Genomic DNA, 23,669 nt, shown 5'->3' on the forward strand with positions numbered 1-23,669 from the left:
GAATCACTCTGCACATGCTCAGTTTGGTGTGTATTGCTAAAGAGTTGTTGTTTTTCTTGGGAGGGTGAATGTGATCAGCACAGGGCCAATCAGCACTGTCCAGACAGAGGGTCAGGGCTCATGCAGGACAGTCAGAGTAGAATAAATACTAAGACTGCTGATAAAAAAAAGGTATTTATCAGTTTATATTTACTAAAACTATTAAATTTCCATGTTCTGTGTACTGTGCAAGACTAGATATAGAGAATCTATTAGTGTTTCACTTAGTCTATTTGATCCACTGAGTATTAGTCTATATTTTTTTCATTTTTTGAGTGGCGCAGAGTTTATTAGTCGCTGTTTTTTCAGCTATTTTCTTTATAGATATAGAGAATGCAAGGTCCACTCATCGGAACCCTCCCCCCTCCCCCCCCCCCCCCTGGTGCTACAATTGGCACCCTTCAGGAGGGAGGGGGGTGCAGATACCTGTATAATCCAGGTATCTGCACCCAATTCCGGGAATACCTAGCCACAGATGCCCCCGCCCGTTGTGTTCTGGGAAACACACAGGTTCCAAGGCACAACGGGGACCAGTGAAGACGCGCAGCGTGACTTGCGTAGTAGGGAACCGGGCAGTGAAGCCGGAACGCTTCACTTCCCGAATTCCCTGACAGAGGATGGCGGCCGGGGCAGCCAAGAGACGAGCAATTGCTCATCATCTGCTGCTGACATCGCTGGACCCTGGAACAGGTAAGTGTCCATTTATTAAAAGTCAGCAGCTGCAGTATTTGTAGCTGCTGACTTTTAATATTTTTTTTTTTTTTAAGGTGCAGCTCCTCTTTAATATTACGGAATGCACTTTTAGGCCTGGTCCACATATGTGCGCCCGTGGTTTCCAGCCTAGGTCTGGTGCGTTTCTGTTCAAGGTTCAGGTACGATTCAGGTCCAAATTTTAGCCTGAATTCTCAGCTAAACCAGACCCAGAAATGCATAGGACCCTTCTGAAAACTGCACCGGGGCCGCCCGGACGTATGTGAACCCACTCCATTGAGAGACAGTCACAATCGCATATCATGCAAACTGGTGCAGTGAAAACTGCATCCAATTTGCATATATGTGAACCCAGCCTGAAGATAACAAGGGGAGTAACTGAAGCAGTACATAGGTGGGCTAGTATCTTATTGGGGTCTTAGGAATGTGAGTACATGGCAGAAGAGTATGATGTTAAGGGTGTTGGCAGCAGTGGACAGAGCCTACAAAATGAAATATATGTACATAGAGAGTTTAACATTTCTTAGTATGGGTGCAGGCAAACCTAAAGTCATTTTTAGAGTATACTGTATGTCCACTTTGGCTTTCTACAGACATAAAATGATGGTTGTCCAGTCTAGTCAGGTGGCAACAGGGCTGGTGCAAAGATTTTTGACACCCTAGGTGAAACCTAATTTTGCCGCCCCCCCATTGGCTCCACCCTTGACTCCACCCCTTTTTCCCTGCCCATGTGTAGCACCCTCTACCTGTGGTGCTAGAATAGGATTTTTCTAGCTCAGGGCCCAAGTGCAGGTAAATTTAGCCAGGCCTGTGCTTTAGGTTAGGCCAGTTGTTTTGATTTGTGACTGGGAGTGTTCAGTGCAGTGGTGGGTCACCTGTCCTCTGATTCAGAGATGCCTCCCCTGCTTTCAGAAAGATGGTTCTGGAATGGGGGTTGGACCTGAAGTCTGAGTAGCAGACAGCTCATGTGAGGAGCCCTGACCAATTATCTTTTGGTATTGCCAGGGGGCAGGCCTCCCATATAAGCTGGGGTCACATGCTGCCAGGGAGGAGTCTGGAGTAAAGTAAAGACAACATGGAGTATTGAGGTGCTATTTCGGATGTCCCCACGTGGGGATGCGCCAATCGCGGAGGAGGGATGGAGGAACTGCGGAAGGGAGTCTAAGATAAAGATCTTCGTCTTAAAAAAGGTATCAAGCTGCTGTGACCAGGAACACAGGGCTCGAATGCTGGAAAAGATGAGTACAGAAGAAGTAGCAGTAAAGCGGAAGAGAGTAGAGCAGCGTTCTGTGACCGGGGACACAGAACGGTCATGTAACCAAAGGTCAGTGTAACAGAACAAGAGAAGTTATCAAGAACAGTGTAGAATGCTGTGACTGGGGAACACAGCATTGACAGCAAAGGACTGGCTGGGTGCAGTAGTCCACTCATTACCATGTGTCAGGCCATCGGGGGGGAGAACATGTTATCTCTGGTCTGGTTAGCACATCGGCAATATCTTCCAAAGACTGTGTTGCTATCTACCTCATTGATCCATCGGGGAGAGGCTGTGTTAGGCCTCTGAATATTTGATGCTCAGGAACTGTCACAGTCTGCAAGGTGGCATTATTCAGAGTGATTCTTCTTTGTCAAAATTGGAAGTGAAGAAGTAGTGTTTCAGGAATTTGCTGAGAATACTAGATGTACTACAACATTTAAGCTAAGGCTATTCAGTATTGTCAAATAATACCCCAACTGCTATGGGCATCTCATATCACCCCTTGTTCCACCCAAGTTGTACCCTTCAATAAATGCTACACATGTATACCCCACCTTATTAATGAATCAAATCATCAAATGCAGCCCATCAGCACCCATCAAATGCAGCCTCACCAGCGCCCATCAAATGCAGCCTCACCAGCGCCCATCAAATGCAGCCTCACCAGCGCCCATCAAATGCAGCCTCAGCAGTGTCCATCAAATGTAGCCTCAGCAGTGCCCATCAAATGTAGCCTCACCAGTGCCCATCAAATGTAGCCTCACCAGTGCCCATCAAATGTAGCCTCACCAGCGTCCATCATATGTAGCCTCACCAGCGTCCATCATATGTAGCCTCACCAGCGTCCATCATGTGTAGCCTCACCAGCGCCCATCAAATGCAGTCTCGCCATTGTCCATCAAATGTAGCCTCACCAGCGTCCATCAAATGTAGCCTCACCCACGCCCATCAAATGCAGCCTCACCAGTGTCCATCAAATGCTAGTGGTAGCACCAGCCCTGGGTGGCAACCCCATGTCTTTATGGATCACACGTTACTTCCATCTTGCCTCTGTAGTAGGGTGACCAGATGTCACCGGTTTCAGGGGACAGTCCCCGGATTAAGGACACTGTCCCCGGACCAATTCTGTCCCCGGTTTTGTCCCCGGATTTGACTTCAACAGGAGCTGGGGCAATTTTCAAAGACAGTCCGTGCAGAATAAAAAAAATAAATCTGAATTACACCCCCCCCCCCGCTCCTACTAGCTTAGGGGGTGTATTTTTTCCATTATCTGTGTCCCTTTCTGACGATGATGTGCTGGTCGGAGCGGATGGACTATTTCTTCAGTTTCTGGCACATGCCCATTCAGCTCGGCTCACATGTTCTTCTGCCTTGGCGCAAATCCCGGCCAGCCGCTTGCCTGATTATCTCCTTGCCTTCCCTGGCAGAGTAATTTTCCTCCGCTCCCCACCCAGTAGTAGCCGGCGCCTGGAGAGTGAGACCTGAGAGGCTGTGAGGCAGGTGGCGGCGGCAGCGATGGGCAGAGAGAGGCAGCCGAGTTCAGCTGATGATGTCCAGCAGCAGGAATAGAGGGGAAGCAGATCCAATTGTGGGGCTGCCAGTGCCTTCAAGGCTTCAACACAGGTGAGCTTTGGGAGTGTCTGTGAATAGACTACATTGCACTGTGCCTGTCTCTCTGGCATAATGGATGGTATCAGAACTCACAGGCAGCAGGCACCTATTGGTCAGAAGTTCACAAAATCAGCACCCAGCAGCCATGTTATGTGACACACTGTGACAGAGCCAGCCAGAGCCACGATAGAATGCCCCCTGCCTGCGAGTTATGATAATGCTGATGATCTTAACCAGTTTCCGATCGCCTAGTAGCAGATTTACTGCTGCAGGGGGGGATCACACTGTGCAGGATCACTTATATACGTGATCCTGCATTTCTGGGTGTCAGAGCCAATCATCGGATCTGGCGGACTCGCCTAGTGGTCTGCCTATGTAAACAAGGCAGTTGGCCATTCTGTCAGTGTGGAAGACATTGATCCTGTGTTCCTGCAAAGCAAGTACAGGGATCTATGTCTTCCCTTAGTAAAATCACCTGCCCCACAGTGAGAAAACACTTGTTAGGCACACATTTAACCCATTGATTGTCCTAGATGTTATCCCCTTCCCAGCCAGTTTCATTAGTACAGTGACAGTACATATTTTTAGCACTGATCACTGTATTAGTGTCACTGGTTCCCACAAAGTGTCAAAAGTGTCACTAATGCCACGTACACACGAGCGGAATATCCGACAGAAAAGGTATTTTCATCGGATATTCCGATCGTGTGTGGGCCTCATCTGACTTTTTTTTTCCAAAATCCTGACGGACCTAGAAATAGAACATGTTCTAAATATTGCCGACAGAACCAATTCCTATCGGGAAAACCGCTCATCTGTATGTTGTTCCGACGGACCAAAAATTGCGCACGCTCTGAAGCAAGTACAAGACGGCAGCTATTGGCTACTGGTTATTGAACTTCCCTTTTCTAGCCCGTCATACGTGTTGTACATCACAGCGTTCTTGGCGGTCGGACTTTGGTGTGATCATGTGTACGCAAGACAGTTTCAGCGGAACTCCATCGGAACTCCGTCTGAAAAACCTTCGGAGTTTATTTCGATGGGAAAACCGGTCGTGTGTACGCGACATTAGTGTCCAATTTGTCCACCACAATATCGCAGTCCCACTATGAGACGCTGATTGCTGCCATTACTAGTAAAAAAAAAATATATATGTCCCCGGATTTCATTTTAAAAATCTGGTCACCTTACTCTGTAGGGATGGGGGGACACTAAGTGGGCAGGTTAGAAAATTTGCCTCAGTGCTACTGGTAAATCTTGTAATATGTGATGTCTGCAGGGTCCCCCTGCACAGTCTTCTCATCTCTTCTTCTCTCTATTGAAATAAACATGAATGTTTGTATGAGATAATTGAGGACTGAGACAGCACAGGATCCTGCTTGCACACCAAAAAACCCTCTTTTGTCTACAGTCACATTTTAGAAATGATAAAGAGATCATACTACATCATTACTGTGTGCAGTTTACATTCGTCATATTTGCCAACAGTTCAGAAAACAGGATTATGAAATACCTTCCTGCAGCTGAAAACACCTTATCCTGAGAAATTATGAATCATTAATATGTGAACCCCCACCTTGTAAAACAACCCATTCAGTTGAAAATACAAATGAAAGGCAAAACATTTGTGTATGGATATAAAAATATTTTAAATACCCTTTTAATTTTTTTTTTAAATAGGTGATTACATTCCCTATGTTCTTATCTGCAGAACGATCTTGGAGAGTTGGGGGAGGAGAAGCAGCAGCACCCTGGTCTTCCAAGTGAACGGTTGTGCAGGAGACGTGTCAGGGTAAGTCTCATTATTGGAGGAGAGAAGGCTGATTTCCCAGCACAGCCAGAAAACTGACTGCACTGCGCTCTCATGCCTAGTGTGGTCAGATTTTAATAGGAAGGCAGAGGGACTGGCAGGAACACGAGGGATTTCACACAAAGGAAGCAATACAAAGAGAAAATTATACATCTTCATACAAGTACTGTACACGGTACAACAGGCACATATCAGGAATATGGCATATTGGTAGGCATATTCTTTAACCACTTAAGAACCGCCCCACGTACATTTACTGCGGCAGGGTGGCCCTTAAGCGCAAAATCACTTACCTGTACGTGATTCTTGTGCACAATTCTGAGGCATGCACGCCGCTGGAGCCACGCTGTGTCCAATCACAGCGGGAGCCAATCAGCGGGTCCTGCAGCTGTGATGGCCTCCGGCCACCCGTGTTCGCTCGCTGGAGAGATATGCCGCGTACACACGAGCGGACTTTTGAACATCCAAAGTCCGACGGAATGATTCCGTCAGACTATTCGATCGTGTGTGGGCTGCAACGGACTTTTGATTCGCCAAAGTCTGACGAACTTTAGAATATGGAACATGCTTCAAATTTTTCCGACGGAACTCCGCCGGACCCGGTCCCTCCGAAAAATCCGCTCGTGTGTATGCCATTCCGACGGACTAAAACCGACGCTAGGGCAGCTATTGGCTACTGGCTATGAGCTTCCTTATTCGAGTCCAGTCGTACGTCATCACGTTCGAATCCGTCGGAGTTTAGTGTGATTGTGTGTGGCCAAGTCCGCTCAGTCGAAAAGTCCGTCAGAACTCCGGCAGAACTCCTTCGGAAGTCTGTCGGACATAAGTCCTCTCGTGTGTACGGGGCTATAGAAGGCCATGTAAACAAGGCAGATCCTCCTTTTGTTAGACAGGAAGAGAGACATCTGTGATTCCTGCTGTCTCTCTTCCTGGAGTGCATCCGTCCCCCACACAGAAAGAAAACACACTGAGGGAACACAGCTAACCCTGTGATTGCCCCTGATGCTAACTCCTTTCCTGCCAGTGACATTTATACAGTGTCAGTGCATTTTTTTTTCTTACCACTGATCACTGTATTGGTGTCACTAGTCCCCAAAAAGTGTCACTAAGCGTCAGATTTGTCTGTCGCAATGTCAGTCCCTCTAGAAATCACTGATCGCCGCCATTACTAGTAAAAACATAAAAAAGTATAGTCCCTAAATCTATCCAAAAGTTTTTAGACACTATGGGGGTTATTTCCTAAAGGCAAATCCACTTTGCACTGCAAGTGCACTTGGAAGTAAAGTCTCTGTAGATCCGAGGGGGACATGCAAGGAAAATAAAAAACAGCATTTTAGCTTGCACATGATTGGATGATAAAATCAGCAGAGCTTCCCCCTATTTCAGATCTACCCCTTAGATTTACAGCGACTGCACTTCCAAGTGCACTTGCAGTGCAAAATGGATTTACCTTTCATAAATAACTCCCTATAACTTTTGCACAAACCAATAAATATATATGCTTTTGGGGATTTTTTTTAACCAAAAATATGTAGCAGAATAGGAATTGGCCTAAATTGATGAAGAAATTTGATTTTTTTTAATTGAGAATGTTTTATAGAAGAAAGTAAAAAAAAAAAAAATGTTTTTTTCAAAATATTTGGTCTTTTTTTGTTTATAGAGGAAAAAAAAATTTGCAGAGGTCACAAAAAGAAAGCTCTATTTGTGGGAAAAAAAGGACATAAATTTTATTAGGGTACAGCATCGCACGACCGCGCAATTGTCAGTTAAAGCGACGCAGTGCCGTACAGCAAAAAATGGCCTGGTCAGGAATCGGGTATAACCTTCTGGAGCTGAAGTGGTTAATTAATGTACGCATTCCCCAGGATCCTTCAGTGATCTCTGCTCTCCTCAGCATAAGCTTTATAATGCTGTATACTAGCTGCATAGCCGGTCAGTTCATGGCTGCAGTGTTGATGTAAATTTCTGATATATTTTAGATTTGTGGCCCTTTCCTCTCCAGATTATCCATTTACTGTATTTTACCTATTCCTTGTCTTTTTTGCATTGTAATCTCTTAGGTTGGATTCACACCTATGCAGTTTAAGTGCTTTGTGCATTTTGCAGATTTGCACTACAGAACATGTTCCATAGGAAACCATGTTAAATGGACTGTAGTGCAAATCTGCAAAATGAAAAAAGCATTAAACTGCATAGGTGTGAAGAAAACTCTTATGCCGCGTACACACGAGCGGATTGTATGGCGTACTTAGTCCGTCATACAATCCGACGGACAATCCGTCGTAGTTTCCACTGAACGGACTTGACCACACACGGATACACAAACAGTCCGTCGAAAGCTTGCGCGATGACGTGTACAGCACGTACGACGGGACTAGAAATAGGAAGTCCAAGACACAGCAAAGCACCCTTCCGCCGTGTAAATCCTTTCTGGGCATGCGCCATTCTTAGTCCGTCGAACTAGCATACTGACGACCGTATTGTCCGCTGAAACCAAAGTACGACGGACAGAATTTCGAAAAAAACGAAATTCTTAGTACTCCGGACTGCACGCTGAAAAAGTCCGCTGAAGCCCACACACGAGCGGATTGTCCGCTGAAATGTGTTTCGACGGACTAAGTACGCCATACAATCCACTCGTGTGTACGCGGCATTAGCCCTTGTACACACGGTCAGACATTCCGACCGAGAATGTCCAATCGGACCGTGTTATTGGATAATCCAACCGTGTGTGGGCTCCATCAGACTGTTTCTGTCGGAATATCCGACCGACAAAGTTTTAGAGCTGGGCTATAAAAATTTTCCGACAACATGGTCCGATAGGACTTTGTCCTATTGTTTGTAGAGAATTCCGATCGGACAAAGTGTCACACATGCTCAGATCAAATTCCTAGACCAAAGCTATTGGCTACTAGCCTGAACGTAGTCCCGTCGTAACGAAATAACGTCATCACGTTCTGAACGATCAGGTTTTTCGGCAACTTTGTCCGACCGTGTGTATGCAACACAAGTTTCGGACAAAATCAGTCGGACAAAATCTGGTTACATAGTTACATAGTTAGTCAGGTTGAGAAAAGACATATATGTGTATATATATATATATATATATATATATATATATATTGTAATGTTCGGGGGACCAGGTAGATCGCAGGACACAGGCTTTTCACACAACAAGGGGTTTATTAAACTTAAACAGCTTTACAGCAGCCAAAAGGAAAAGGTTTTTAGTCTCACCGACTTGCAAAGTCCAGAATAGCTGTCTCAATCAAACAGTGCTTGATCTTTTATGGCAGGTAGCTTCCCCTGCCAGGAGGCTTCCAAGCAGGACACTGCTGTCCACTTCTGTTCAGGGCTGGACTGGGACAGAAATTTGGCCCTGGACTTCATCCAGACTGGCCCACTTACATTTTGAGTGTCCCATCAGCACTCCCTTACATCAGAGTTTCCCATCACCAGCCCCCTTACAACAGAGTGCCCCATCAGCACCCCTTACATCAGAGGGTCCCATTACCAGCCCCCTTACATCAGAGTGTCCTATCAGCACCCCCTTATATCAGAGTGTCCCATCAGCACCCCCTTACATCAGAGTGGCCCACTGAGCCATCGGCCCACCGGGAAACTCCCGGTAGTCCCAATGGCCAGTACATGCCTGCTTCTGTTGCTGCAACCCAAAACAAACACCATCCACCATGTCTTCTCCACTCCTCCACACCCATCTACCATTTCCTGTCTTGTTTTTAAACACACTTCCTCTAACAGGTGGGTTAATCAATTTTATTCCCTTAAAGGGACCACAAACCAAACAGAGGGGAAACATAGCATCCCTCCAGGACCCAGCCATGGCGTCCTGTACATATCCCCCCCCCGTGCCCCAACGCCAAGGAGGTGGAGGCAACAGTGGAGCTCAAACAATGGACTCGGGAGAGGGCATTTGCATTTTGATGCAGTCTCCCGGGCCTATGCTCCACTACAAACTTAAATTCCTGAAGTGCCAGGAACCACCGGGTAACCCTGGCATTAGTCCCTTTTCCTTGTCTCAGCCATGTTAAAGGGGCATGATCAGAAATTAACCTAAACTTCCTCCCCAAAAGGTAATATCTGAGGGATTCCAGAGCCCACTTAATGGCCAGACACTCTCGTTCAATTATGGCGTAGTTTTTCTCCGCTGGTGTTAACTTCCTGCTGAGGAAGGCTATCGGGTGTTCCTCGCCATGAATAACCTGTGACAACACCGCTCCCAATCCTACATCGGAAGCATCAGTCTGGACAACAAACTCTTTTGAAAATTTAGGTGCTACCAGGACAGGGTGTTGGCACAGCGCCGACTTGCGCTCCAAAAAAGCCTTCTCAGCGTCTGCATTCCACTCCACCATGACCGATTTCCAACCCTTAGTCAGATCGGTCAACGGAGCCGCCAACGTGGCAAAGTTGGGTACAAACCTCCTGTAGTATCCCACCATGCCCAGGAATGCACGTACCTGCTTTTTTGTGAGGGGGCGGGGCCAATTCTGTATAGCCTCTATCTTGTTGACCTGAGGTTTCACTACCCCTCTACCCACGATATAACCCAAGTATTTCACCTCCTCCATTCCCAAAGCACATTTTTCAGGGTTTATTGTAAACTCCTCCTTCCAAAGAGAGTCCAGCACTGCCTGAACTTTGGGCAGATGTGATTCCCAGTTTTTGCTAAAAATGACTATATCGTCCAAGTACACTGAGGCATACTTCCGGTGAGGTCGTAAAATCCTATCCATTGCTCTCTGGAACGTGGCTGGAGCAGTTTGCAATCCAAAAGGCATCCTTTTGTACTGAAAACTCTCCTCTGGGGTAGAAAAAGCAGTTTTCTCTCTAGCAGCCTTAGTTAATGGTATTTGCCAATACCCCTTGGTAAGGTCTAACGTAGTGATATACCTGGCTGGACCTAGTCTCTCGATAAGCTCATCTACCCGGGGCATGGGGTAGGCATCAAACCGGGAAACTTCATTAAGTTTCCGGAAATCATTGCAGAATCGCAGAGTCCCGTTGGGCTTCGGTACGCTTCGACCACTCACTCTGCGATTCCTCAATAATCCCTAGGTCTAACATCTTTTTTACTTCCTCTGAAACAGCCTTCCTTTGAGCCTCTGGGATGCAGTAGGGCCGGACAAAAACTTTGACTCCTGGTTCTGTGATAATATCATGCTCTATGACACTAGTGAGCCCTGGCAAGTCTGAAAATGTTTCTTTATTTCTCTGCAAGAACTCCTTTGCCTGCTGACTTTGGGTTTTAGACAGGGTATTTGCTACTTGGACACTCTCCACCCCAACCCGAGGCTCAAGTTTTGTACTAGCCAGGGAGGTCACTGGTTCCCTGTCTGTCCAGGGCTTTAACAAGTTTACATGATATATCTGATAGGGTTTCCTCTTGCCTGGCTGGTGGACTCTATAATTTACCTCTCCCACTTTTTCTACAACCTCGAAAGGGCCTTGCCATCTGGCCAAGAATTTAATTTCCACAGTGGGAATCAACACTGCTACTCGATCCCCCACTTGGAAGTTCCTAATTTTGGCTGCCCTATTATAGACCCATCGTTGAGCCTCCTGGGCTTTTTGTAAATGTTTCTTAACTAGCAGCATCACAGTTCGGATCCTCTCCTGCATTTGAGAGACATATTCAAGAACACTCTTATGCTGAATTGGTTCACTTTCCCATTCTTCTTTAACAAAGTCCAGTAATCTGCGAGGTCTCCGCCCATATACCAATTCAAAGGGCGAAAACCCAGTGGAGGCCTAGGGCACTTCTCGGATAGCAAACAGGAGAGCTGGTAACAGGCAGTCCCAGTCTTTCCCATCCCTTTGTACTACTCTCTTGAGCATAGACTTAAGGGTCTTATTAAAACGTTCTACCAATCCATCTGTTTGGGGATGGTAGACCGATGTGCGCAGCTGTTTAATCCGGAACAGTTTGCATACATCAGCCATAACCTTCGACATAAACGGGGTGCCCTGGTCTGTGAGTATTTCCTTGGGAAAACCTGTCCGTGTAAACAACTGGAATAGTTCCCGGGCAAAAGCCTTAGAGGAGGTATTCCGCAGGGGTAGCGCCTCAGGATATCGAGTGGCATAGTCGAGGATTACCAGTATGTAAGAATGACCTCGAGCCGACTTTACCAAGGGACCCACTATATCCATGGCTATCCTCTCGAATGGGACCTCAATTATGGGCAGAGTGACCAACGGGCTCCGGAAATGGGTCGCCGGAGCGGTCAACTGACAGGTGGGACAAGAGGTACAGTATCTCCTTACCTCTGCTTTCAAGCCTGGCCAGTAAAACCAGTCGGCGATACGTGCCTCCGTCTTTTCAACTCCCAGATGACCCCCTAAAACATCATCATGGGCCAGGTCCAGGACCTTGCGTCTATACTGTTGGGGTACCAATATTTGTTCTACCACATTTTCTCTCGCTTTAGTAACCCGATAAAGCAATACATTACATATTGCAAAATGTGACCACCGCTCATTAGCACCTGGCTCTTGGGGCTCCCCATTTATTACTACAACCTGTTCCCGTGCCCTGGCCAAAGTGGGGTCCTACATCTGGGCAGTACCAAATGCCCCTGGGGAACACCCAAATCTGGCAAGGCAGGGGTAGAGGCCACTTCCTCATCCTCTTCCCCCAGCATTACCTGAAGCGGGGAAGGTTCCCCCCCCCTCAGTATTCAGGTAGGTCTGTGAACCCCACATTTTGACATCCTTAACAGTGTCAGCACTACTTTCATCACCCTTAACCAAATCCTTAGCATTTTTATCAACTGGGTCCATATTACGAACATGCGGCATCTCAGGGTTATTACCCTCAACAACAGGAACAGAGGGACTAGTTTCTTCCCAGTCTCTGGACCTTTCAGATAGTTCTCCTTGTCCCCACAGTTTTGCAAATAACGGACAGTCTCGTCCTATGATAACGTCATGTACCAAGTTCTTTACCACCCCCACCTCTTGAGTACCAGTGCCACATGCGGTGGAGATGGACACCGAGATGAGAGGGTACTCTCTAGTGTCCCCATGAATGCACACAACCCGTAAAATTTTTCTTACCGGACCGATCTTCCCAATTACTCTAGGGTGAACCAGGGTTACCATGCTTCCAGAGTCCAGCAAAGCCATGCAGGGTGGTGGTTCACTTGGACTTCACACTCAAATTTCCCCTCTCTAAGGTCAAGATGTGTTGTACACGCTTTATGGGCATAAAAAGACCCCCTCCGAAGAACCCCGCATTCCATGGGCTCTTCCTGCAATGGGCCCGGGTATGGCTGATGAAGTCCCGCCTACTTTTGGGGACGCAACGCGTACTGACCACGTGACCTAAGCCGTGACGTCATCCGCAAGCTGCTACACTGATCTGTGCATGGACGTTTGGAGTGTATCTGTATTTATGCTCAGCACTTGGCACTGGAGATCAGTGCATTAGAATGTGAGTGTACCTTTTTTTATTTATCTTGTTTTAATAAATTCGTTTAAACGGAGAGCACTAGATTTTGTTCTTTATATTTCTATATGGAATCATATTGATTTGAGGACATGAAAAAGGATTTATTCTTGGATTACTTCCGTTACGTTTGCTGAATGCTGTGATTAACCCTTGATGGGAACATGCGTTTTTGACCTGTCTGATATATCAGGGGTCCATTATTTGAGGTGAGAGTCCATCTTGCTCATTGGTGAAGGGATCACATCATCACTTGTTATGTTGATTGAAGACACACTGCACAAGCGGACTCTTCTTGATATCTACACCTGTTTTCCTTTTACTTATGGACTTTTTGTGTTATATGCACTATATTAATTGATTGTCATTTATTTATTTAATTATTTTGCGCTGTACTGTTACTTTTCATTTTGTAATGTGGGATTTGGTATTTTGACCTATAGTATTCTAGCTGCATTTTTTTCACTTGTTCACTCATTTTATCTTATTGTGTTTAGCGCTGATTGATTTTCTGTTTACTATGGCCCCAGGCATGACATTGCCAACATTGTACATCCCCTCCTCTCCGAACAGGAACAGGTCGCTGAGGGAGTAACGGGTGTGACTCTTGGCCTTCCGGGGTGTTGGTTCCAGGGCTCCTGGGGACATCCTTTCGAAGGGTGGCAGTTGGTCGGAAAGGCCGTGGCAGACTGGGCCCTTGACGCTTGGTGGGGCCAAGCAGATCCTCCACCACTGTATATCGTTCCACCATCTCGACAAGGAGGTTCACGGTTTTGGGGTCTCCATGGCTGACCCACCGTTGAAGGTCGTCTGGCAGTGACCTTAAGTATCGGTCCAGCACGACCCGCTCCACAATTTGGGGGCCAGACAACACTTCGGGCTGCAGCCATTTTTTTACTAGTTGCACCAGGTCATGCATTTGAGACCGCGGTGGCCGGTCTAAATGATACTTCCATTGGTGCACTCGTTGGGCCCGAACAGCCGTAGTCACCCCCAATCGAGCCAGTATTTCTGCCTTTAGTTTTTGATAATCTTTAGCGTCTTCTGGTGGTAGGTCAAAATAGGCTTTTTGAGGATCTCCGGTGAGAAAAGGAGCAATTAAGCCAGCCCACTGGTCCTGGGGCCATCCTTCTCTCTCTGCCGTCCTCTCAAATGTAGCCAGAAACGTCTCTACGTCATCACTCAGGGACAATTCCTGCAAAAAATGGCTTGCCCTTATGGTCACCTGGTTGCCAGGGGCAACGGCCACTTGTTCACGGCCCTGAGAAAGCTGCTGCACTGCTTCTTTTAAGGCAGCCATCTGAGCCTGCATAACCCCTTGTTGGGTCGCTTGCTGGGCTGCTAACTGGGCCACCAACAGGCGAGTATTTTCTTGCTGCAGAGCCAGTGCCTTGTTGTGGTGCGTTTTTTGTACCTCCAGCTGGGTTGCTAAGCGCTGATTAGCTTCCTCATGGCGAGTCTGCACTTGCATATTAGCCAAGGACAGCTGTTTAATTAGCTCCTCCATTGTTTCAGCTTTCAACAGTTGTGCAGCTTTAACCCAGGACATAAATTCACTGTACTGTCCCTTTAAATGTCAGTTCAAATCCAATGCAAAAAAAAATAGCAAGAAAAACGCCTGTTACTTTGTCCTGCCCGCATTCTCCACCACTTGTAATGTTCGGGGGACCAGGTAGATCACAGGACACAGGCTTTTCACACAACAAGGGGTTTATTAAACTTCAACACCTTTACAGCAGCCAAAAACAAAAGGAAAAGGTTTTTAGTCTCACCAACTTGCAAAGTCCAGAATAGCTGTCTCAATCAAACAGTGCTTGATCTTTTATGGCAGGTAGCTTCCCCTGCCAGGAGGCTTCCAAACAGGACACTGCTGTCCACTTTTGTTGCTGCAACCCAAAACAAACACCATCCACCATGTCTTCTCTACTCCTCCACACCCATCTACCACTTCCTGTCTTGTTTTTAAACACACTTCCTCTAACAGGTGGGTTAATCAATTTTATTCCCTTAAAGGGACCACAAACCAAACAGAGAGGAAACATAACGTCCTTCCAGGACCCAGCCACGGCGTCCTGTACAATATATATATATATATATATGTATATATATATATATATATATATATATATTTGTTCAATATGACTGCTATATGGGCCACACGCAGAGAGTTGTCTAAATAGGTAGTAAAAAAAATGTTACCCAGGGCATTCAACCAAGTTCTCATTTTCATGTAAAAACCTAATCTGTAAAGAAAACTAAACTATACTGTTTGCAGAATTCCTGTGTTTTGTGACTCCAGCTTTTATATTTTCTCCGATTTCCGATTCAGGCCACACAGTTAGTTTGTCACAAACAAAAGCTCATTTGTGTGAAGATGGGTGAACCTGGATGAATATAAGCCACTGAAGAACATTGGCAGCATCGGCGTCCTAGGGGATTGGGTTTCATAGAGTGTAAAATTCCTCGGCGCTGTCAAAAGGAAGATAAGGAGCTCAATGGGAGCAGGGGGATAAAAACAAGTCAAACATCAAATTATTGTCTCACAAGACAAAGGCTCTTTGAATTGAATTTAAATATTGTGGCAAATTAGCCATGCAGGATCATGAGCGGTAGGGAGTTTCATGCCGATGCAGAAGTGCATACATTATAAACTGCACAGAGGCTCGCTGCTAATACTATGTATGTATTTGCTTTCTGAGGAGGCAGTGAAATTCCATAATAAAAGATGATATTGGCTAATTAAAATGCAAGCTATATTGTTTCTAAATGGGGATCAGTAAATAAATACAACCAATAATGGCTTTGTCTTTCCATGCAGTGAGGGGGCATCTAGTACACAGTCTATCACCTGCTCATCGTCTTAACAGTGTGAAGCGTGTGCCATTTTTCTCTTCACTATGTGATGATTGACAGCACAGCTCATGCAGTAGCAGAGCAGGTAAGTTTCCTAATGAGTTATTGGAGATGTTTCTGGGTGAAACCTACTGAATTATGGAATGCTGAGATAAAATTAAAATGTGTGCACATGAGATGGGGTCTTGGTTGTAGGTTTTTCTTTATGGTTACTCCAACTTCTTTTAAAGTAAACGTGTTCTTTGCCCATGCATGATCAAGCAATAGGTTTGATTTAATTTCCCCAGCACTGTTCAGGTGGAAAAAGTACACAACTGTTGGGTAATGAGAGGAACATATGGTTAACTACATCAGGGGGCACTGGTGTTTGATGGTTGGCCCTAGCACTGTTACTTGAAGGTAGAGAGAGTCCTCAGCTCTGAGTAAACGCCAACTGAAGCAACTAGATTCTTACACTGGGTTGTCTTTCCTCACTCCCAGTGGCTGAATGGAGCAGTGGAATGATGTAAAGGTAAATGCGACAAAAATGAATATAAAAAATTAATCTATTTTGCAAAATATTCATATATATATATATATATATATATATATATATATATATATATATATATATATATTAAAAATATTATATACATTATATAATATTTTTTTGTTGCCTTAAAAATCCCACTATTAGAGTTTTTTTCATTTCTTACTTACGATAGGGATGATGGCAACTACATGTTCACTGACACGAGTTATTATTTTTCACCTGCAGGATGATTGGACCCTAGCAAACAAAAAAATTGCAGCCCAGCCCAAGATAATTCCTTCTACCCCCAGCATCCTTCAGTTTTGTGGTAAAGCAGTACCAAGAGCATGATTATAACACAGAGAGGTTAAAACTGTGTCTCTCAATGGGCTCCATTTTCTTTTTCATCCATTGAGGAACACAGGAAGTCATATACTGTCAGGGCATCCCAAATTAGTCCAACCGATAGGTGAGTAACAGCAAAGAATGGTAACAGACCCACAAAAAAAAAAAAAAAAAGAACTTTGAAAAGTGAAAAAAAGGCAGCTCAAAGAAGACCTTAGGCCTGAAACTGGCATCAGAAGAGGCCTGAACATCCACCTGGTAAAATGTGGAGCATATTAAAGTCCTGATGTTGATGAGCCTAAAAGGCACTTACAGATCTAGTGGGGTGTGCCTTGACAGAAAAGGGTGGAGCCCAATCCTTAAAGGGGTTCTAAAGGTTCATGTTTTTTCACCTTATCCCATCCTCAGCATTAAGGTGAAAAAACACCTTGTTGTCATGGGCCCCACCAGCCCCCCCCCCCCCCATTTTACTTACCTGAGCCCGTTCACCTGTTGTGTGCGTCCCCCAGCATCCTCTTCTCCACTGAGTCTGGCCGTTGATTGGATAGATTGATAGCAACGCAGCCATTGGCTTGCGCTGCTGTCAATTACATCCAATGATGCGGCCACTGGGGGGCGGGACCGAGTCATACACTTAGCGTCTATGGATGCCAAGTGTATGACACGGGAGCATGCCTGCAAGCTAACCCCCTCGGGAAAGAGCTTCCCAGAGGGGGTTAGCTTTAGCGAGGAGCAGCCGCCGTGGGACCCCAGAACAGCAGAATTGGGGCCACTCTGTGCAAAACTAACTGCACAGTGAAGGTAAGTATAACATGTTTGTAGCACTGACCCCCAAAGGAGCTGCTAGTTTTATTGGGCTTACCGTTACCTTCTTGTTTGCGTCTCCGTCTAGGGATTCCCGTGGTAGATGGCCCAAAGAACTTCTTTTGGGTTATTTATTTGTAACTGAAACAGAGTCTTTCAATAGAGGGTAGAGGGTTAGGAGTAAGTTCAGGTACTTAGGTTGCAAAAACTAAAGGAAGTCCAGAGAATAAAGACCATTTCGCAGCTGGATTTTACAACCCCCGGATAGACCTCCTCTCACTGGGCCTAGCAGTCGGTAGGGTGTTTGACAAAGTCTCTGCCACAGACTTGTGATGTACACTTGAGTGGTACTGAGGGACGTAGATAAATTTAAAGAGCTATCATACGGTACCAGGTTCTCTCAGCCGATCTGGCAATACCGTATGAGTGTGGATCCAGGTTGCGTCCTTCAACTAAGCCCCCAGGCTCCTTCAGAGAAGCCAGCCTTGCGCACGGCCTTCTCCTGAAGAGTCCTCCCCTGGGGTTCTTCAGTTGCTGGGCCTCTCCCTTCAGATGAGATGGCACCGGACCACCCTTGGAACAAAAGCCCAAAATCCACTCGGGCCTGTCCCTGCAGTTGCGTTGCCTCGGTTCAGCCGGCCCCGAGACTCGGAATGCATGGTTCCGCACCCCAGGCCAGGAGGGCCATGGGGCTGCATCAGGAGGACCACCAGAACTGAACAGACAGAAAATCAAAGATGGAACCCCAAACCACGTGGCGTCGGTACCTTAAATACCACCCCCCCAGAATGCACAGCAGGAGAACACTCCCACTGGGCTGGTTCAGAGAGAACAGGGGCATTCAATACACCCAGCTAAACTGCGTTTCTACTCTTGCCAACAGTGACAACGACACCTGCGGTCAAGGGGAACCCAGTGCAACCCAGCTGGACTGGTACTGAAACCAGAAATTTAGAGAATAGTCCTGAAACCCAAATTAACTTAGAAAAAAACATAAATAAAATATAGTGCCTGCTCGTCAGGAGCATACATACTCCCCACTCCCATTTAGACAATGTCCTCATTGTCTGGGAAGGAAAAAAAAAATTCAGTCCTGAAAGTTGGGTACCCGAACTTAAAATTGGGTTGAGGGATGGAAAAGGAACAGGGAAGAACATGGAACATACAATACATTAAACAATTGACATAAAACAAGTCACACAATACACAAACATCAAATCCTGACTATATACACCACCCACTCTCTGGCAGCTTGATAGACGATCTTGGTGATTCCTGAAAAGAAAATACACAAAAAAAACAACAGGAACACATACTATGCGTGCAGTTATAGGAGGCAAAGTCCCATTCCCAACAGAAAATTAGACTCTCTCTCCAGTGTTATTAACCTACATGTCTGCGTGCAATTGTCCAGGTGTTTGTGCAGACTCTCACCATCTAGTGGCAAGAGCAACAAAATACAAGTCCTTTATACAAGTGCTGTGGCCGGTAGATGACCTTGACAAGGAGCTTTCCTCTAGTAAACCTAACACTTTCTAACTAGCCCCACAGTCCTTGTACTTTATTTATTTCAAGCAGAGGGAAAAACAGTCTCTGTAATTGCTTTACCAATAAAAACGAGGTTCTGGCAAAGTTAATGTTTTTCCTTTGGCATCCACAGTGGTGATGAAATACACTACGTTGTCCTTTCCCGGCCGGCAAATGACAACTTTATCCAAGTATATATGCCTTCCAAAACTCCAGTGCTGAAGACATCCTGTGAAGCATTCATACATACTGGGGGAACATCCTTGTTTCCTAAAGGGCTTTGGTACTTTCAGGTAGTCCCACACATCACTGGCATACCAATGCTCTCAGTTTTTCTCAATTTCTTGCATAATTTCCTTGGGAATATAGGGGAACTCCAAACCATACTCTGTTGCCACCTGCTTATTCAGCAGCCACTGGGATTGTGCGAGCCTAGGCAGAGCTCGGGCACTTCCACCCCCGGGAGGCACACAAGAATTTGGTGATTTACATACCATAGAAAAAAAATTTTTCTTGGACTCTGACAAACTAACATTTTTAGGCAAAGTCAAGTCAATGGTTGTAGGGGTTCCCGCCCGAGGCGATGCACTCCCCGAATTCAAAGCCAATCAGCCAGATACATTACATGTTGCGGCCACATCATCTGCATTGGCCCATAGCATTTCCTGGGACAAAGTCTTGAACAGCTCGTCATCCCCTGATAAGTCAGATAGAGAATCTATTTCTGAGTCCCGCAACTGGAAAATATTTACATACAGTCTCACTCATTACAACTTTCTCAGAACTCTTACCCGTATCTGCAGCGGATTCCTTGGAAGCGATCTCTTTCCCCGAACCAATACAGGCAATGTCTGAGTTAGGCCTCTACCACGGCCGCAGAAGGCTTTCACGTACCCCACCTTCCTCTGAGCAGGCGTAGGGATTGTGGTAATGGTGGACGAAGTAGTGTCCATGATGTCCGTAATGGCTTCTCCGGTGACGGTGGTGACAGCATCTCCCTCCCGGACACTGATTGCAGTGGTCGGTATACAAGATGCAGGCCTCGCCACAGGAGCACTCCTTGGTGGCGATGCCCGTGGCCCAGCCCATACGGTATGCACGAGGCGGCACGGTCGGTTGCTCAACTTTAAATAGGTACTCTCCACATTTCAGGCATCAGACAAACGGCCGTAGACTTGCGAGCAGTCAGTCACACTTGTTACAGAGCATTCCCAGGGCCTTGACATCTCCCGTCGTATACAGTACAAAACTCCCCCGAGGTCTCAGGCGAATTCCTGTATCCATGAGCAAAGTCCCAGGCAGTCTCACACTTATGGGGTTTCCCACTGAAGCAGGGGTCAAGTCCTGGGAAAAAAAGTGTGGGAACTCCCACCCAAGATCCATTCCCCCACCAAAAAAAAAAAAAAAAAAAGGTACGCTCATATGCATATATACTTCACAGAAAATACAGTACAACATTTATTGTAAAGTGCCAGTTTACAAAAACAAAATAACGTGTCAAACAAAACAATCAACACAATGGGTGATGATCTTTCCCTCGCAGGGAATTTCTACCACAAATACACCCTGTTCCAAATTCTGTTACACAGCCCATTAGAAAATATCCCACAAACAGGAATAAGTATTGGCAGAGTATTGAAGAGTATTGGCAGGGTATTGCAGAGTATTGATAGGGTATTGCAGAGTATTGGCAGGGTATGTATTGAAGAGTATTGGCAGGGTATTGCAGAGCATCGGCAGGGTATGTATTGGCAGGGTATTGCAGAGTATTGATAGGGTATTGCAGAGTATTGGCAGGGTATTGCAGAGTATTGATAGGGTATGTATTGTAGAGTATTGATAGGGTATTGCAGAGTATTGGCAGGGTATCGCAGAGTATTGGCAGGGTATTGCAGAGTATTGGCGGGGTATGTATTGCAGAGTATTGGCAGGATATTGAAGAGTATTGGAAGAATATTGAAGAGCATTGATAGGGTATTGCAGGGTGTGTATTGGCAGAGTATTGGCAGGGTATTGCAGAGTATTGGCAGGGTATGTATTGCAGAGTATTGGCAGAGTATTGCAGAGTATTGGCAGGGTATTTATTGGCAGAGTATTGGCAGGGTATTGCAGAGTATTGGCAGAGTATTGCAGAGTATTGGCACAGTATTGCAGAGTATTGATAGGGTATTGCAGAGTATTGGCAGGGTGTTGCAGAGTATTGGCAGGGTATGTATTGCAGACTATTGGCAGGATATTGAAGAGTATTGGCAGGATATTGAAGAGTATTGATAGGGTATTGCAGGGTGTGTATTGGCAGAGTATTGGCAGGGTATTGCAGAGTATTGGCACAGTATTGCAGAGTATTGATGGGGTATTGCAGAGTATTGGCAGGGTATTGCAGAGTATTGGCAGGGTATTGAAGAGTATTGGCAGGGTATTGAAGAGTATTGGCAGAGTATTGAAGAGTATTGGCAGGGTATTGAAGAGTATTGGCAGAGTATTGGCAGGGTATTGCAGAGTATTGGCACAGTATTGCAGAGTATTGATGGGGTATTGCAGAGTATTGGCAGGGTATTGCAGAGTATTGGCAGGGTATTGAAGAGTATTGGCAGAGTATTGAAGAGTATTGGCAGAGTATTGAAGAGTATTGGCAGAGTATTGAAGAGTATTGGCAGAGTATTGGCAGAGTATTGGCAGAGTATTGGCAGAGTATTGAAGATTATTGGCAGGGTATTGCAGAGTATTGGCAGGGTATGCATTGGCAGAGTATTGGCAGAGTATTGCGGAGTATTGACAGGGTATTGCAGAGTATTGGCAGGGTATTTATTGGCAGAGTATTGGCAGGGTATTGCAGAGTATTGATAGGGTATTGCAGGGTGTGTATTGGCAGAGTATTGGCAGGATATTGCAGAGTATTGGCACAGTATTGCAGAGTATTGATGGGGTATTGCAGAGTATTGGCAGGGTATTGCAGAGTATTGGCAGGGTATTGAAGAGTATTGGCAGAGTATTGGCAGAGTATTGAAGAGTATTGACAGGGTATTGCAGAGTATTGGCAGGGTATTTATTGGCAGAGTATTGGCAGGGTATTGCAGAGTATTGCAGAGTATTGGCACAGTATTGCAGAGTATTGATAGGGTATTGCAGAGTATTGGCAGGGTGTTGCAGAGTATTGGCAGGGTATGTATTGCAGAGTATTGGCAGGATATTGAAGAGTATTGGCAGAGTATTGAAGAGTATTGGCAGGGTATTGCAGAGTATTGGCAGGGTATGTATTGACAGAGTATTGGCAGGGTATTGCAGAGTATTGACAGAGTATTGCAGAGTATTGATAGGGTACTGCAGAGTATTGGCAGGGTATTGCAGAGTATTGGCAGGGTATGTATTGCAGAGTATTGGCGGGGTATTGCAGAGTATTGGCGGGGTATTGCAGAGTATTGATAGGGTAGTGCAGAGTATTGATAGGGTAGTGCAGAGTATTGATAGGGTATTGCAGAGTATTGGCAGGGTATTGCAGAGTATTGATACTGATAGGGTATTGCAGAGTATTGATAGGGTATTGCAGAGTATTGGCAGGGTATTGCAGAGTATTGATAGGGTATTGCAGAGTATTGGCAGGGTATTGCAGAGTATTGATAGGGTACTGCAGAGTATTGGCAGGGTATTGCAGAGTATTGATAGGGTATTGCAGAGTATTGGCAGGGTATTGCAGAGTATTGATAGGGTATTGCAGAGTATTGGCAGGGTATTGCAGAGTATTGATAGGGTAGTGCAGAGTATTGATAGGGTATTGCAGAGTATTGGCAGGGTATTGCAGAGTATTGATACTGATAGGGTATTGCAGAGTATTGATAGGGTATTGCAGAGTATTGGCAGGGTATTGCAGAGTATTGACGGGTATTGCAGAGTATTGGCGGGGTATTGCAGAGTATTGGCGGGGTATTGCAGAGTATTGGCGGGGTATTGCAGAGTATTGATAGGGTAGTGCAGAGTATTGATAGGGTACTGCAGAGTATTGGCAGGGTATGTATTGCAGAGTATTGGCGGGGTATTGCAGAGTATTGGCGGGGTATTGCAGAGTATTGATGAGTATTGGCAGGGTATTGCAGAGTATTGATGAGTATTGGCAGGGTATTGCAGAGTATTGATGAGTATTGACAGGGTATTGCAGAGTATGGATGAGTATTGGCAATTTGGCAGGGTATTGCAGAATGCAACTTACTTACACATGACACTACTAGTGACTGACCTCCTGGTATTCTGTTCTTCCCTTCTGTTCTCAATAAACTTCTGTTCTCTCAGTAAACTCAAAGTGCACTGCAGCGGCTGTTTCCCCAGGAGGCACTGGGTAGAGGGGAGCGGGAGGACAGTCCGGCGCGCAGCGTGTGTCACACTGACGGGCTCGTGCCAGTGCGTGCCCACGCCGAAGTCATGTGACCGGTTGCTAGATGCGGAGCGGCCTCTGCCTAGCAACCAGTCACTCGGCGGCTGAGGAGCGGCGCGGACTACGCGCTGCATAGCCTCAGCCGGCCCTGCTCAGACAGCTAATGGGAACGGCGTTCCCGCTGTGGAAATAGTACGGGAACGCCGTTCCCATGCGTTCCCGCAGCACTCGAGCCCTGCACTGAAGGCATCCTGGGTCCCATGATGAACGACGTTCCTGGCATCTGGAACATTTTTTCTCTTTAGCACAGAAAAAACAGACTCTTTTCCTCTTTCTCCTACGACACACTCATGCGGTGCCTCA

The sequence above is a fragment of the Lithobates pipiens genome, unplaced genomic scaffold (assembly GCF_037356315.1).
Source record: "Lithobates pipiens isolate NorthernLeopardFrog02 unplaced genomic scaffold, aLitPip1_a1.2 Scaffold_19, whole genome shotgun sequence".
NCBI lineage: Eukaryota > Metazoa > Chordata > Amphibia > Anura > Ranidae > Lithobates > Lithobates pipiens.